The following is a 15,380-nucleotide window of genomic DNA, read 5'->3' on the forward strand; positions in this document are numbered from 1 at the left end:
TAGAATTATTATTTTGTATTACATCGATCTATCCCATTGTATATGGCACGATTGTCATAAGGAGATTTTAACAACAATTTCATTATGAATTTTAAATTTATTTTATAAAAGCTGTGCACTTTTGTAAATCTTGCAAACTCTCAAGTCATTTTTTTTTATGTCCGAAAAGGTTTTGAATGTGCTAATGCCATGTGATGGTGACATGTGAGTAATTTGGTGAAAAGAAAGTATTTTCTCCGTCTTAATTTATGTGATACTTTACGTTTTTTAAGAGTTGATTTGACTAAACGTTAAAACTAAATTATATCAGATTAACTCAATATGTTAAGAAAATTTATATATTTGAAAAATACATGAAAAGTATTATAAGTTGCAACTTTTCTTATATCAATTTGGTGAAAAAATACATCTTAAAATGTTAGTCAAAATTCGTGCAATTTGAATCTCGAAAAGAAAAAAATATCACATAATTTGGGACAAAGAATAATAATATTCAGATTCACCTTTCTTTGTGCTTCTTGGTGAATCGGATTTTGATCATTTTAACCAACTCATAATAAAGAAAAAGACGACTATTTCAAAACCTGATAACAATTTAGTCTGGTAAAAATGCTCACTTTAGATATAAAGGACAATGCTCACTTTAGATATAAAGGACATCTTTATTCATGTATGTGCATGTAATGGCATGCTTATTGTTTTTAAATTAACATATATAAGCACCATTATATATAATGTCTAACGTATAGCAATGCAAGTCATTTTTAAAATATCATCTAAAATGATAAGTTTGTCAAAAGAAATGAAAAATACTCCGATAACCTACATTTTTTGGACTGAAAATTTTAAGTTTAAATTTAGAAAAAGTTACCATTTTACTTTAGAAATTTATCCTTGATCAGGAGAAGAGATAGGGATTCACGTGAATTAACTAATTTTTGCCTAAATTATGTATTTCAATTACAAAATTCATAAAACAATATAATTTTGCTTATGTTGGTCCCGGGCTACCCCCACTAGTGACTACTATTATAAACGCGAATCTGAGGAGCTTCTCGTTATCCAGAAATGACTGATTTACCCTTTTGCTTTTGTAGAAACAACCAGTGTTTTAAAAGGCGTTTTTGAGGCGAGCCCCGGGGCGGGGCGTACCAAAAATGCCTCGGGGCGATGGGTCGGGGCGCAAGTCCCCAAAGGCGTACGCCCAGCAATTTGGGGCGTACGCCCAGGCGTTTGGGGCGAGTTTGTTTTTTGTTGGGGCGTAAGCCTAGGCGTTTGGGGCGAGTTTTTTTTTGTTGGGGCGTAAGTCCAGAAAACTTCTTCAAACTAAAACGAAATTTGTTAAATAAATCCTTAGTATAATGCCCAAATTTTCAAAAGTCAACATGTAATTACTCAAATATTTTAAAAAGGAACTGAAACATTAAATTTAAAAGTCAAGACCTTTTTTTATTGCTAGAATGCCTAATATATGTTCTTTTCCAATTATTTATCTTGTCTTCTACTATCTCAAAAAAGTAACGAGCAGTCACTTATACTTGTAAGTATGTATAATAGATTGTTCTAATTAGTTTTTTTGTGGGGGTGGAGTATGTATATGTGTGTGTATATATATATATATATATATATATATATATATCACTTATTTATTGTTTTCTTCAATTTTTTACGTTATTTAACCAATTTAAAAGTATTTATTATAATTATATCATTTTATAAAATACTAAAAATTAAAGTCCCATGAGGCTTACGCCTCGTGTCTCGGAGCTTACGCCTCGCTGAGGCAGACATAAAACGTCTCGCCTTACGCCCCCGCCCCTAATTTACCTCTATTGGACAAAAAGACCAGCCCTTTTTTATTTAGAGTCCATTTGGATTGGCTTATAAGTGGTCAAATCAGCTTATAAGCTGTTTTTCAATTTTTTAGGTATTTGGTAAAGCACTTTATAAGATAAAAAAGTGCTTAGCATAAACCAAAAAAATAAATTGGGATGGCCCAACTTATTTTTTTTACTTATAAGTTATTTTTTTATCAAACCAACTTATAAATCATTTTTTTTAAGCTAAGCCACACGGGCTCTTAATTGCTCTCTTGTCCGCTTAAATTTCCAGGGCCCCTCTGTCCTTCCCGTTTTAGCCTGCCGTCCGCAGCCTTTTCACATACGGAATTGCGTTATCTCAATCTTGAGTAGCTGTTATGGCAAATAACAATTATTGCCTTGTCCGAATTTAACAAATCAAAATATCGGAAGTTCTAACTGAGTGCCTGGATAGCCTATGAAGTTTCACCAATTTTATGTAATTTTGTACTGACAAATTTAAATGCACTCATCAAGAATTATTTTCAACCTATTTTATTTTGTGTTTTTTATTTTTCAAGGAGATTGTTTTATCTCTTTTTAGGAGTACAAAATTAAGGACGTGGAAAAAGATTAAATCTTTTATTAAAATCCCTGAACTATTGCATTTTCATTCTTTGCATTTCAATTATTGATTTGTGGGGTTGGGGGATAGGATTTCTCATCTTTCTAAAATAAATGATAAAAGGAAATATGGGAAATATTTTCTTCAAGCATGAAGGAACTGCTGGCTGTCAAAACGAAATTAATAACGTAGACTTCTTCCGTTTCAAATTATTTTACAAAGTTTTTGCAAAAGGTAAATAGATTTACAAAAAACGATCTAGCGCCTTTTAACTTGAGCGGTATTTTGACAAATTTTGATGTAACTAAGAACAAGTAGAAAAATTATTTGAAGTAAAAACATATTCAATAGAGAGTTACAAAAAAGAAAGCTCTTCATAATTGACTACAGGGGAAAATTATCTTATAGTAGTTCTATTAAATTGCACCAAATTTAAGTACTATTAGTACCATATTATTGCAAAATATGATTTAATATCTATTGTGACAAAATGTGGTAGATGTGCATAAGAAATGTTAAGAACTACTTATACAAAACGCCTCCAAACGTTTCAAACTATTTGCATTATTTCTTCATTAGTTTGTTTAGGAAAGAACAATACATTTTAAAATTTTAAAATAATATATAATTTAATTATTGCCACAAGTATATCATAATTTAAGCCTTACTGCCACAATATGAAAACAATATAATTTATACTTGATTGGCACAAACTTCATTATTTCTTTTTGAAATTTTATGTGCAAGTAGACTATGTCGTATAAATACAAAAATGTGATAAATACCATCAAAGAAAAAAAAACAATCACATGTTGGGCCCGTGCTCATATCAGCCCTAGTATATACTAAGAGGGAGTAGAGCAGCTTTGGGGTTAAAGTGAATTTACCATTTTGCCCTTAATATTTAAATTTATCTCGTTGGTTCTTTTAGTGTAATTTGGTAAATATTTCAACTTCTGGGGCCTTTATACACCCTCAAAAGATGATGTCAGCTGTACGTTTATGTATAGGTCCCACCAAAGTTAGGACTAGGACCACTTGACTGTTGAACCTGGCACTTTTTCCTTTAAGCTGCCAAGTGGCAAATTGCTTCTGTAGTCCTTTTGCTTGCTTAAATTCTAACTAATTATACCCCTTATTTTGTGTAACATCTTATAGTTGTAGGACAAAAGTTTTGCTGGGATATACATATTTTAAGTACTAATAATTGATTCACCAACTATATTAATTTGTAAAAAGTTTAGTACCCTATTCAATTAAGTAACTACTCCAACTTGAAGGAACGAAGGTAAAAACATTCTAATCCCTTTATTTATGTTGCCTAGCAATATAAAGAAATATTTTTAATATTTAATATTACGCTAAAAATACTGAGAATAGTTTTAAAGTTTCACAGAAACTGATGCATTAAATTTTTTAATTAAAATTATCATAGTGAAATTATAAATTAAGGATAGAATGATTAGTTTGTACTACATCGATTTATCCCATTATATATGGCACGATTGCCATAAGGAGATTTTAACAACAATTTCATTATGAATTTTAAATTTATTTATTAATTTTCATCAGGAAAGTTATGGAATTTGAAGTTTGAAATTTTAAATAAAAATTAAACAGCTTGACCCAATCAGAGGTGATAGCACTTTAATAACTTAATGTTGAATTTAATCATTTCCCACAACTGAATATAAGAAATAAAATTCTAAACAAATATATGGCTATCCGACAACATACATTTTTGAGCGGGAAATATAAGTTTAAATTTATAAAAAGGTTTGAATCAACATCTACATATTTATCAATAACATCTAATAAAATAATATAACTTTTATTCATGTTGAGCCCGGCTAGTAGCCCGGGCTATCGTCCCTAGTTATATGATATAAACGACTACAAAAAACAAGGAGCAATTAGGGCGCTACAGTCACAGAGTAAAATAAGACTGCCACTGAAGCTGTTCTGCTGAAAAATGCTAAATGAGATATTTGGAAAATAATAAAAGAGTAGTAAAAAGAATAATTAGAAAAGGAATGGTCAACAGCTGAAGACAATCACTATTTGGAGCTATGTTCATTTTAGGGAATTGTTTATGTTCTTTCGTTTTCTCTCCTTCTGTATTTTTGTCTCTATTTATTTAATGGTCAAACCCTTGTTTATTACTGTATTTAATGCAACCACACCCCAGCTCTCTGTTGTGCCTCTTTTGTCCATTTTTTGAAATTGGTAACATTTTTCCTTTTCTTACCACAAAGGGACAGCTCATTTTGACGACTTCTTTTTAATTCTGAATTTCCATGCTTATTAGTGGTTGATTTTGTTCTAATTAAGGATCTTCTTTATTTGTTTTTAGCTAGAACATGCGATTTCATGTCATGAGCAGGGGCAGAGTTAAGTGTATAGAAGGGGTTCGTTTGAACCCCTTTTGACAAAAAATTACACTATATATATGAGGTCAAAATTATTTTTTATGTATATATAGTACATATTGAATTTCCTTGGCTTGTTTGTGTGATTTTTTTTTTTTTTTATATTCTGAACCCCTTAGTGAAAATTCTGGCTCCGCCACTGGTCATGAGATGAAATCAAAGTTTGGACATGCGATTTCAACTCATGAGATGAAATCCCAAATAATCCAAAAGGCATGATTTGAGATTTCAAATCATGATTTCTAAATTTTTAAATGTAAAACTTGACCCATAAGTTTATACTTTATAAAAAAAGATCCATAAGTTGTTAGATATTTTTAACAACGGAAAAGGGCCAAAATTACCCCTGAACTTTGAAAAATAGTTCATCCATACCCTTCGTTATACTTTAGGGCCAATTATACCCTTACAGTTATACCATGGGGTCAATTATACCCTTATGTCTAACGGCTGCCACGTGGCATCATCTCAGCCCTTCAAAATTATTTTATCCTCAAATAATTTTTTATCCACTAAAATAACTCAAAACGACCCGATTTTTTTTTTCCAGCAAAAATAATACAGAATTATTTTTATATTTTTTCTGGAAAAATAATTCCGTATTATTTTTGCTGGAAAAAAAATTCGTGTCGTTTTGAGTTATTTTAGTGGGTAAAAATTTATTTGAGGATAAAATAATTTTGAAGGGCTGAGATGATGCCACGTGGCAGCCGTTAGACATAAGGGTATAATTGACCCCATAGTATAACTGTAAGGGTATAATTGGCCCTAAAGTATAACGAAGGGTATGGATGAACTATTTTTCAAAGTTCAGGGGTAATTTTGGCCCTTTTCCGTTTTAACAATTACTCCCACTAACCATTTTTCAACCTCATTAACTTCTACCAAGCTTTATTTATGTGGGAGCGTTATATTAAAGTGTAGTTACATTACTATTCATGTTAAATTTTTCTTTTTATTGAACTAAAGTTTGATCAATTGATGTTGTGTTTTTTTTTTAGAAAGGTCTTCTAGTAGCGTATTAATTTTGTTATGAACTATGACTTGCTCATTTGGTAAGATCGTATAAGAATTGAAACAACTTAAGAAATTCAAATTACGTTCAAACATGATTACATCTCATTGTTTCATCTCATGGCTTCAAATCATGTCCAAACGGCTCTTTAGTACCCACTTTTGAGTGATAAGAACTCATTTGTATCAGGTTGTTAATATAAAATCATTTCTAACATATCATGGTTAACCGATTTAATGAAATGAGAATATATATTAAGTAATTTAAATTAAGTGGGAGAAGTTAATATGTAAACACATATCATGCATCTATTTGTTTAGTGCAAACATTTGGTGCAGATCCTTTGAGAAAGTTTGACAACAACTGTGAATTATTACCATACCATCAAACAAGCATTTACAACAAAGAGAGCACTCATTAGTGAGCCTCAAGTACTAGTTACAGAGCAAATCTATAAAATGACTAATCTTCCTACCTTTCTTTGATTCCCTATATATTTTTAGCCTTTTTCTAATAACATATTGTATCTGTTGTAATATCAAGCTACTTTGTACATTTTGTTTCCTGAAAATTTTGTGGTTCCTTGCTGTCCATATCTGATATATAGTAGCACCATACACTGCAACAACTATCGCCTTCCTGAATTTGCTCCAATGTTTGTTCTTTATCTCCATCAGTGTTGTTGAAACCTTGCACAGTTGCATCTGAATCCCCATCCAAGCTTGTACTTCTCTCCATATTTCAGTTGTTCTGGTGCAATTGCAGAATATATGTTCTGCATCTTCCACTTGATCATCATCACATAGTTCACAGAAGATGGATTCACATTGTAAGCCTATCCCATGAAGTCTGTCTTTGGTTAACAGCCTCTCTTGGGCAGCAAGCCAAAGTATAAACCTGTGTTTTAATGCCAGTCTAGACCACACTAATTCTACATGCAATTCCCTTGGAGCATTCCCTATCAGGTCCATATATCCCTTTGTCACTGAGTATTTCCTAGTAGGTACTAAGCAATAGTGGCCATTGTTGTACCAGGAAGCCATCTTCAGCTTTAGCTTGCGGAGTTTCTTCCAATACCAACTGCGGTCATTAGGAGGTGTATGATTCCAGAAGTCATCTGTGTTATGCATATATATCCCATGTACCCATTTTACCCATAGCATCTCTTCTTTCTCTATGATCCACCATATTAGTTTGCCAACAGAAGCCATATTCCATGTTTACACCCCTATGTTCAGTCCACCTTGGCTTTTTGGCCTGCAAATTTTATCCCATGCCACTAAATTCACCTTTTTTGCCTCTTCTGAACTATCGCACAAGTAACTTCTACATTGGTTGTCCACATCTTTAATTACACCTTGGGGTAGTATAAACACTGCTCCCCAAAAGTTATCCTTTGAGAAAGTTACACATTTTGTTGCTCGATAAAAATTATGTATATATGTTAGCTAATATATTGTGTGTATATTATATATCTGTCGGCTACTTTTTTTAGTAGGCGGTTATTTATGTCTATTTCCCAAGAGTTTTACCCTACTATATTGGACGGTAATAGTCATTACAAGAAATTAATTCTTGCGAACAAAAAAGATAACAATAGCGTCCCTTGACTAGTTTTTGATACGCTTTTAAAACTTCATGACATTAGCTATTTCTCAATTACAAGGGCTGAAATTGATTGATTTGTCAATTATACCAAAAAGCAAAAAGACCAACGATAACCCAAGCAAATAAATTTGGAATAGTGATGCTAAAAAATGTTCTCCCAATAGAAATATGTAAAATCAACATTTGTCAAACTTACATATATCTGGTTTTGATTGTAAATGGAAGCCTAATAAATAAATTAAAAGTGGTCAATTTTATTCAAGATAATGCACTCCTACTAGTTATTATCTTAACATAATTAAACGACGCACGACTTATAGGTAATGAGAAAAGCTTGCAAAAATATCTAATTAAACCAATAAAAAGGACAACCCAAAATAAAGTGCGCCATGTTTGCTACACCTTTTGCAGTACTCTTGCTCAATTATGAAATCATTGTATTTTTATGGATCCAATTGCTCACAGGGGCACCAGCACCCAGGGTTGGGCATAAATACCGAAAACCGAAAAATTGAACTGAACTGAACCGAATTAATTCGATTTTTCGGATTCGGTTTACGTTTTCAGAAACTTCGGTGTTTCCATTTAAACCGAAATTTAATACATTACCCAAAAAAATTAAAATAGTTCAAGCCCATTAAGTTTAAGCAAAAAAAAAAATCCAATTGTAACAAGCCCCAAAAAAAAAATCCAATTGTAATATCCTTAACAAAGGAAGGTGACTAGGATGTGTCTTTAGGATTAATGTATGTCTTTTATGTGTTTTCTTAATTATTCTTACTGTATTTATATAACACCTAGTAATCCTATATCATGGTTATAGTTTTATGTTCTTGTGTATCCTGTTTGTTTGATTTTGATTTCAATTTATTAGTTTTATGTTTTATTGCTTATGAGAATATGAATTAGTGTAAATGGAATCGTTTCTAATATCATATCAAAAAAATCAACTGAACTTCAAAAAACCAAAACCGAAAGAACCGAACCGAACGAGTTGGATTCGGTGTCCACCTTCAAAAAACCGAAACCAAAATAGCTAAACCAAAGTTCGAAAAAACCAAACCGAATAACCGAACGCCCACCCCTACCTCCTATCTCCAGAATTGTGATAAAGTATGTACCTTTGTTCGTCACCCTCCAGGACAAAGAATATATCAGCCCTTAGTATATATGAAGATAAATCTGAAAGAAGAGTAATGATGAAAATACAAAGAATACAAACTTTTTCTAGCTTCTAAGGGTGATTGGTGGCCCTATTATTTTCAAGCATTCAATTATAAAGTTGTAAGATTATATGTAAATCAATACCAAATAGATTGAGCATAAATCATAAAACAGAGTTCTTATGGGTCCTTCCCGTAATGAAATAGTGTAACGAACTGCGACTGTAATTACTGATCAAAAGTAGTTATCACATTACAGCTGAATGACTCATATAACTACCAGAATGAAACTATATCTATATCGTCTTCTAATTGCACACTATAGGTATATTTATAAGAAATTTAGGTAGACAGTAATAACTAAAATAAAGGTTTTACCCTTGTCAGGGGCGGACCCACGTGATATCAGGTGGAGTCAATTGAACCCACTTCGTCAGGAAATTATAAGGTATGTACAGAGATAAATTTGGCTTAAAATAGAAAGTTTACTAATATTGATTTTTGTTGAACCCACTTGAACATAACTGTTGCTTTGGCGAGATGGTAAGCGGGTTGAAAAGGCACTTGAAGGTTAAGTGTTCAAACGCGCTCTCTCTACGCATTCTACTTGCTTCCTTACTCTCATTTAATAAGATTGATTGATTTTAAAGTCCAGTTTACTTTTTCTTTTTCTAAGAAAAGGTAAAACTGAAGTGATTTTACTTCTGTTTATTACTTTGGTTCCATTTTAGTATAGTTTATGTTGGAATTGTATGGTTACATTGAGATTTCCAATTTAGTTTATAGCTATTTTTCTTTAATATTGTGTGCTCCTATCAGTTTAGTTAAAATAACCATGTGTAATTTAGGAAACTATATACATTTTTCTTATTGAATTACAGCTTTTCCATTTATAAACAAGATAGATTTTAGATAGTTAAGTTTCTTAGAGTGTACTTAAATTTAAAATTTGTCGAAAAGATTCTTCTAAAATTTAAAAGCTTTTATATTTTTTTTGAAGTAAAACTTATTGGATTAAATAGATAAAATACAATTATTTACATTAAAGTAAATAGAGTTTTTGCTAGCTTTCGAAAAAAAAAATCCTAGGTCTTATGTATTTTTTTTTTAAAATCGTTTTTCCTGGGAAAGACATTTTTGTCCACACCAGAAAGCGCCAACTTTAAAATGGCTTCATGCTAAGGTCAGGTTATGAAAATAAGAAAGAAAAAAAGTGATGCACGTAAACTTTACTTGTCTTGCTCAACATCATTCGTATTATCATTTATTGTCGTCTTCAATTGAACCCACTTGTACAAATTTCTGGGTCCACCACTGACCCTTGTGACTTTTAAAGTAATTCCTTATGAGTGGATTTTTATTTTCAACCAGAGTAATGGAAACAAACAACTTCTCTTAATAATTTGGACATGTCTGGAACATTGTTCATGATGAAGCACTAAGTTAACTATGAAATGAAATCTTTGATTTACCCAAAAAAAAAAACCTTAATTAACTTACAACGCTGCCCAACTTCTCCTCATTTTTTTACTATCTATTCACCAAGAATTGCAAGTTAACTCGGCGTAAATGTGAATTAGTAAATTTTGAATATGTTAAAAAAAAAAATTACCTGAAATTGATTGACTTCCACCTTCTAGAAGTAAACATGTTTTCGCATTTGTTAATCTGAAATAGCTAAAGAGAGGAAACGTTTCTTTTCTAATAACAGTATGAGAAACAGAGCCTAGTGAAAATAGGAATGGCTATAACTCAGTCTCATAGGATTGTAATTTTATCTTTGAAATCCAATGTCCTTCCCATAGGTTATAACGATCAAGCTTTCTTTCTTAAAATGCATTTGCCTTTCATTTTCAGTTTCCTAATCCTAGTACTCCACATTTTATAGAGAGTCCATGTCTTTCTTTTGTTAAATCGCAAATTTCTGTAACTATACTTTTGATCACTATTAGTCCAATTTTTTTTTATTTTTTTTGGGCTTATAAGCTGCTTTTTCTAAGATAAGTCAAACAGGCCCTAAGAAAGAGGAAGGGAAAAAAGGAAAGCTAAAATGAAGATAAAAAATTAAGAAAAACATAATTAAGTTTAGCTATTATCCAATTATAAGATGACGTGTATAGTTTGGATCATGTTTAATTTGGTGTTTTTCCCTTCTCACGCGCATCCCAAAAATGAATAATATTTTTTTGCCACGTCATCTATTAAGGGGATATTAGTTTCACTTCAACCTGAATAAGAGTATTTAAACGTCCGTAAAGTTAAATTGCTACAGTGAGTTTTGGAGACAAGTTTAAGGGGGGTTTTTTTTTTTCTATATTTTCTCAAAAGGTTATGAAAGGTTCACTAAATTGACATGTACATGACCTTTTTCCCCATTACAACCCAAATAGCAAGAATTGTTGCATGGTGAAAAATGGAGAAAAGAATTGTTACATATCACGACGACTTTAAAGTTTTCCAATAGCTTGCCAGTTAAAAACATAAATAGGCCCTAAAAGTCTTGAGAATTAAACAGATGAATCTCAATAAGTGATAGAGAACACAAAAGGAGATTTAACATGAAAACGACTAAAATTTCTAAGATTCATTTCTTATCCATCTAATACTAATGATTTTGTAGAAATTAAAGTTTGTCTTTAGTAGTGCCAGATTCATGCTATACGGTCTCTTAAAATACTTATTTATTTTGCATGTGCGTTCGAGATTCTACTCAATTCAATGAACTTAGTTATGTGAAACAAATTATTTCAGGCGACAAGCGTTTGTAGATCTATCAGTCATGAAGTACGCATATATAAGGGGAAAATAAGCTAAACTGATGGTTATGATTCATCTCAATAGAATATCACAGAAAACAAAAAGGAACTTTGATACGAAAACAATCAAAATTTTCTAAAATTCCTAACTTTTTCTTTCTTTATTTAGGGTAAGGTCTGGATAAAATTAAAGTATTTGATTCATGAGGCAATCATCTCTATTTTACTTCTAAGAGTAAGGACAGAAAATGACGTTTCATTCATGAGCCAAAACTTCGACTTCATGATCTTGATGCCCCCATGTGTGTTTGTGCAGTGTCTTTTGAGTGTCGTGTCTAAATTTGACATTAATCCATGTCCATTGAATATTAATTAAACTTTCCTGTTAAAGGTATGTAAGTATTAAGTAGTCCTTTTTTTGCTTTCCTAGTTAAGAGTGGCGTGGAGGGTTTTAAATTGTTATTTCAAAAACGTATGTACATAATAGAATTTGATTTTCAAATATCATGATCAAAATGAACTTCTGCCTTAAGATTAAGTTCATCCAATGATGGCTCTTCAATGCACGTACACTTTCTCGTGAGTACCTATAAGAGTGTTAAAACAACTAGAAGAAAAGGTAGGAAATTTAGAGATTGAATAAGAAATAACCTCACTCAGGCTCTCTTATTTTTCTTGCTCTACCTCACGGTCATCCTCTCCTTTTTCTTCTCATGGTCATCTCTTTTTTTTTTTTTTTCATCTCAAGTTCACTTTTGTACCCTAACATTCCATTCTCTTCACACATCACATCCTCTTTTTTTTCTCTATTGGGATGTCAACATGCGCTCCCTTACTTCTCTCATTCTTTTCTCTCTCAAATTTTTTCATTATTTCCCGCACACGTTTCTGATCTTCATAAATTTGGGATGGCGTTAAAGGTGCAAGTATATATTTTCTTCTATTTAGCTCAAGATTTACTTTATTCTTTCTCCTATCATTAATTGCATTCCTATTAAAGTATCATGGCCGCTCAAGCATGATATGACAATGTTGCATTGAAATTACATCACAAAGAACATTATCAGAATACCTCCCAATGGTGAAAGAAATCATGCATTGCTTAGTCACCCTAAGCGCACCAAAATTGTTCAACAATTGCCGCTTATAAGGAGTAGTATGATTGATGCATGTAAGTTCCAACTTCTCCATCACGCGCGAAATCACCAAATTAGATCCCCTTCACTATCAATAATCATAGAGCTAATTTTACTCTTTATCCCCACACCTTGTATGAAATATATTTTTCCTCTTTAATCAGCTACAGTAACATTCATATCCACCTATCATGTGGTCATCAGGGCTTTATGGCTCTCCTTACGTCGGCCATGTTCATCATATTAGGTGGATTGAAGGTGACCTCTATTGCATCAAGTCGGACAGTAATCATTCTGAGCGCATCGACTAAATTTTTGTTTTGAGTTCCACTTAAAGACATCTTGAAATGAAAAACAAAGAAGGATATCTCGTAATTTAACTTTTTCCCTCTATTAACCTCACCGTGTCTTGCCTTTTCCACTCAAATTAGTACCGTTGGTTGATTCCTTTAAAATTTATATATAAACACTACTAGTCAACCTTTCAGAAGTAAGATGTAGAAACAAACAGAATTTACCAATTTCCAGACGATTGGTTTGATGAGACAAGAAAAAACCTGAGGAAATGAGATCTCTTACCCTCCTACAATTTGAATGGAAGAAAATGACCTTTTCAGATCTCTTATGTATTTTTTTTCCAGATTTATTATGTGTAAAATGGAGATCTCTTGTAAGAAGGTCATGGAACTAAAAAGAATTTGTAAAGGACTAAAAACACATTTCTCCCATAATCCCGGAGTTTCTTAAAGTAGCTTCATCGCAAGCACTTAAGGATTTTTTTTTTAATTTTCGTTTTTTTTCCTTGTTATGTAGCTTACATTTTAAGCTACTACGAAAAAATAATTTTTCTTTAGCTTTTTTTTTGGGCTACAAAACTCCAAAGATTATCAAGAACAGAACCTTGATAGAACCGCTTTGATACCACTTAATAAGAATTGAGTTATTTGAATAAAAAGAAGAAAATAATGCGGAAGTGATATGCAAAATTCGAGAATAAAATCCCCAAATTTCAGGGTTAAGGTCTAAGAATCCTAATTTATCTTAGTATTCAAGATTAGCTGATTAAAGCTAATTATGATACTAATTGAGTTAATTCAAGACTAAGATCAAAATATGATCTAGACCCTTTTTCGAAAAAACTAGAGATAATAACCAGTATAAGAGTAATTAAATTTTTTAATTTATGAATAAGAAACAAAAATATCAAGCTGAAGAATTAATCTTACCTCTTAGAAGAATCGTTCTTATAAGGTTGCAAGATAAATCCCAAGTAGTCAACACGCAAAGGTTTTAAAGAAGAGAAACTCTCAAATGCTAATGTTGTGCAACGAAAATAACAAAATCAACCCTTATATATAAGGGAAACTTATCCCAAATAGCATGAATTAGAATCATACTTTTATGAAAATAATAATAAATCTAAAACCCAACTAGGAAACTTTTTAAACTAGGAAAGCATGTAAAAGTTAATGTCAAAAACTACCTAACTAGAATAAGGATTTAAATTATATATACTGAATATATACCTGTATTTGTCATCAAGATCGGGTACTTGAGAGATGTTAGAAGCAGGAAGATGGCGCAAGAAGAAAGTGCTTTCCCAATCCAAATCAGTAACCTCAGCTTGCACAGCTTCAAGACCCTTGCTGGCGACCAATTTTTTAAACCTCTGTTCCATGCACTTCTTGTAATGTCCCTTTGTCAATTTCTCCACTGTGTCCATCACTTCATGTGGAATCCCATGGTTCACCAACTGCAATAATGACATAAACAAACAAAATATACATCAATTTGCAAAATTTCTTACGGGCTTAAATATTACTACTACTATTCGCCCTTTTGTTTTATGTGTCTCTGTTTGACTGAATATTGATTTTAAAAAATTAAGGAAAATTTTTGGGTCTTGTGATCTAAAATTTAAGATATGCTTAATCTACCACCCTTCAAATCTTGCCGTGGTATTAAACATACCATGCAATAATGCATGACGTTAGAATTACAGGTTCAAATTTAGAAACTGAAGTTCATTTTTATACAGATTAAAATGGTAAAGTATGAGCATAAATTAAAACAAAGGGAGTAATATATGTTTATGAAAACTGTAACTACCTCAAAGAAGCCCCAGTTCTCACAGGCATCTTTAATCATTTCCATGGTGTTGGATCTCTCAGCTCCATTGAGCTTCTCCAAGTTGATAATTGGGAAGTTCTCCATCTTTCTTGGTAAAGAATGTGTTTCTAAATGTGTTACTAATAAATAGAATATGTGTGAATACTAAAGATTGTAGAGATGAATGAATTTTAGATTAATATTTGATGCAAAAGAATGAGGCTTGTGAGGGTATTTATAGGAGAAGAAATCCAGAAAGTACGTGTTATAACAACAATGAGGAGACTCAAAATAATAGTTTGGCCCCATAATGCACAATCTTAATTCCAAGTCTCCATGAAAGGTCCAAGTCCAAGTCTACCTTATGAGTCATAGTTCCTTGTTGAACCATCTTACCTACAAAGGGGATTTTGGTCTTGAGACAATTGGAGGACCCATCTTGACCAGAATACAAGGCTCCAATTGGTGGTGGATCATGACTGCACTAGTGGAAACTATTGTGCTTTTGTTTCATGTGTTATTTAAAATTCCTTTTGGGACAGTTTGACTAGGATGCTACTACTATATGTTTGGGAAGTTGCCTTGAATTTCACAATAATCTTAAGGCTGCGCATTTAACAGCTTATATTTTCTTAAGAAACTTCCCGGTGAGAGCGAACGCTAGGGGTGTTAAACGAGTGGAGATGAATTGAATTTGGATGGATCAAAATGGATTGTATTGATAAATTGATGGGTCAATG

The 15,380-nt window shown here is 32.0% G+C and overlaps 1 pseudogene; it reads right to left on the reverse strand.

Annotated features, from left to right (window-relative positions):
- LOC132616758 (1-aminocyclopropane-1-carboxylate oxidase 3-like) overlaps positions 1-14,867 on the reverse strand; it is a 51,910-nt pseudogene extending 37,043 nt beyond the window's left edge.
- Positions 14,868-15,380: the final 513 nt, after the last annotated feature.

The sequence above is a fragment of the Lycium barbarum genome, chromosome 11, assembly GCF_019175385.1.
Source record: "Lycium barbarum isolate Lr01 chromosome 11, ASM1917538v2, whole genome shotgun sequence".
NCBI lineage: Eukaryota > Viridiplantae > Streptophyta > Magnoliopsida > Solanales > Solanaceae > Lycium > Lycium barbarum.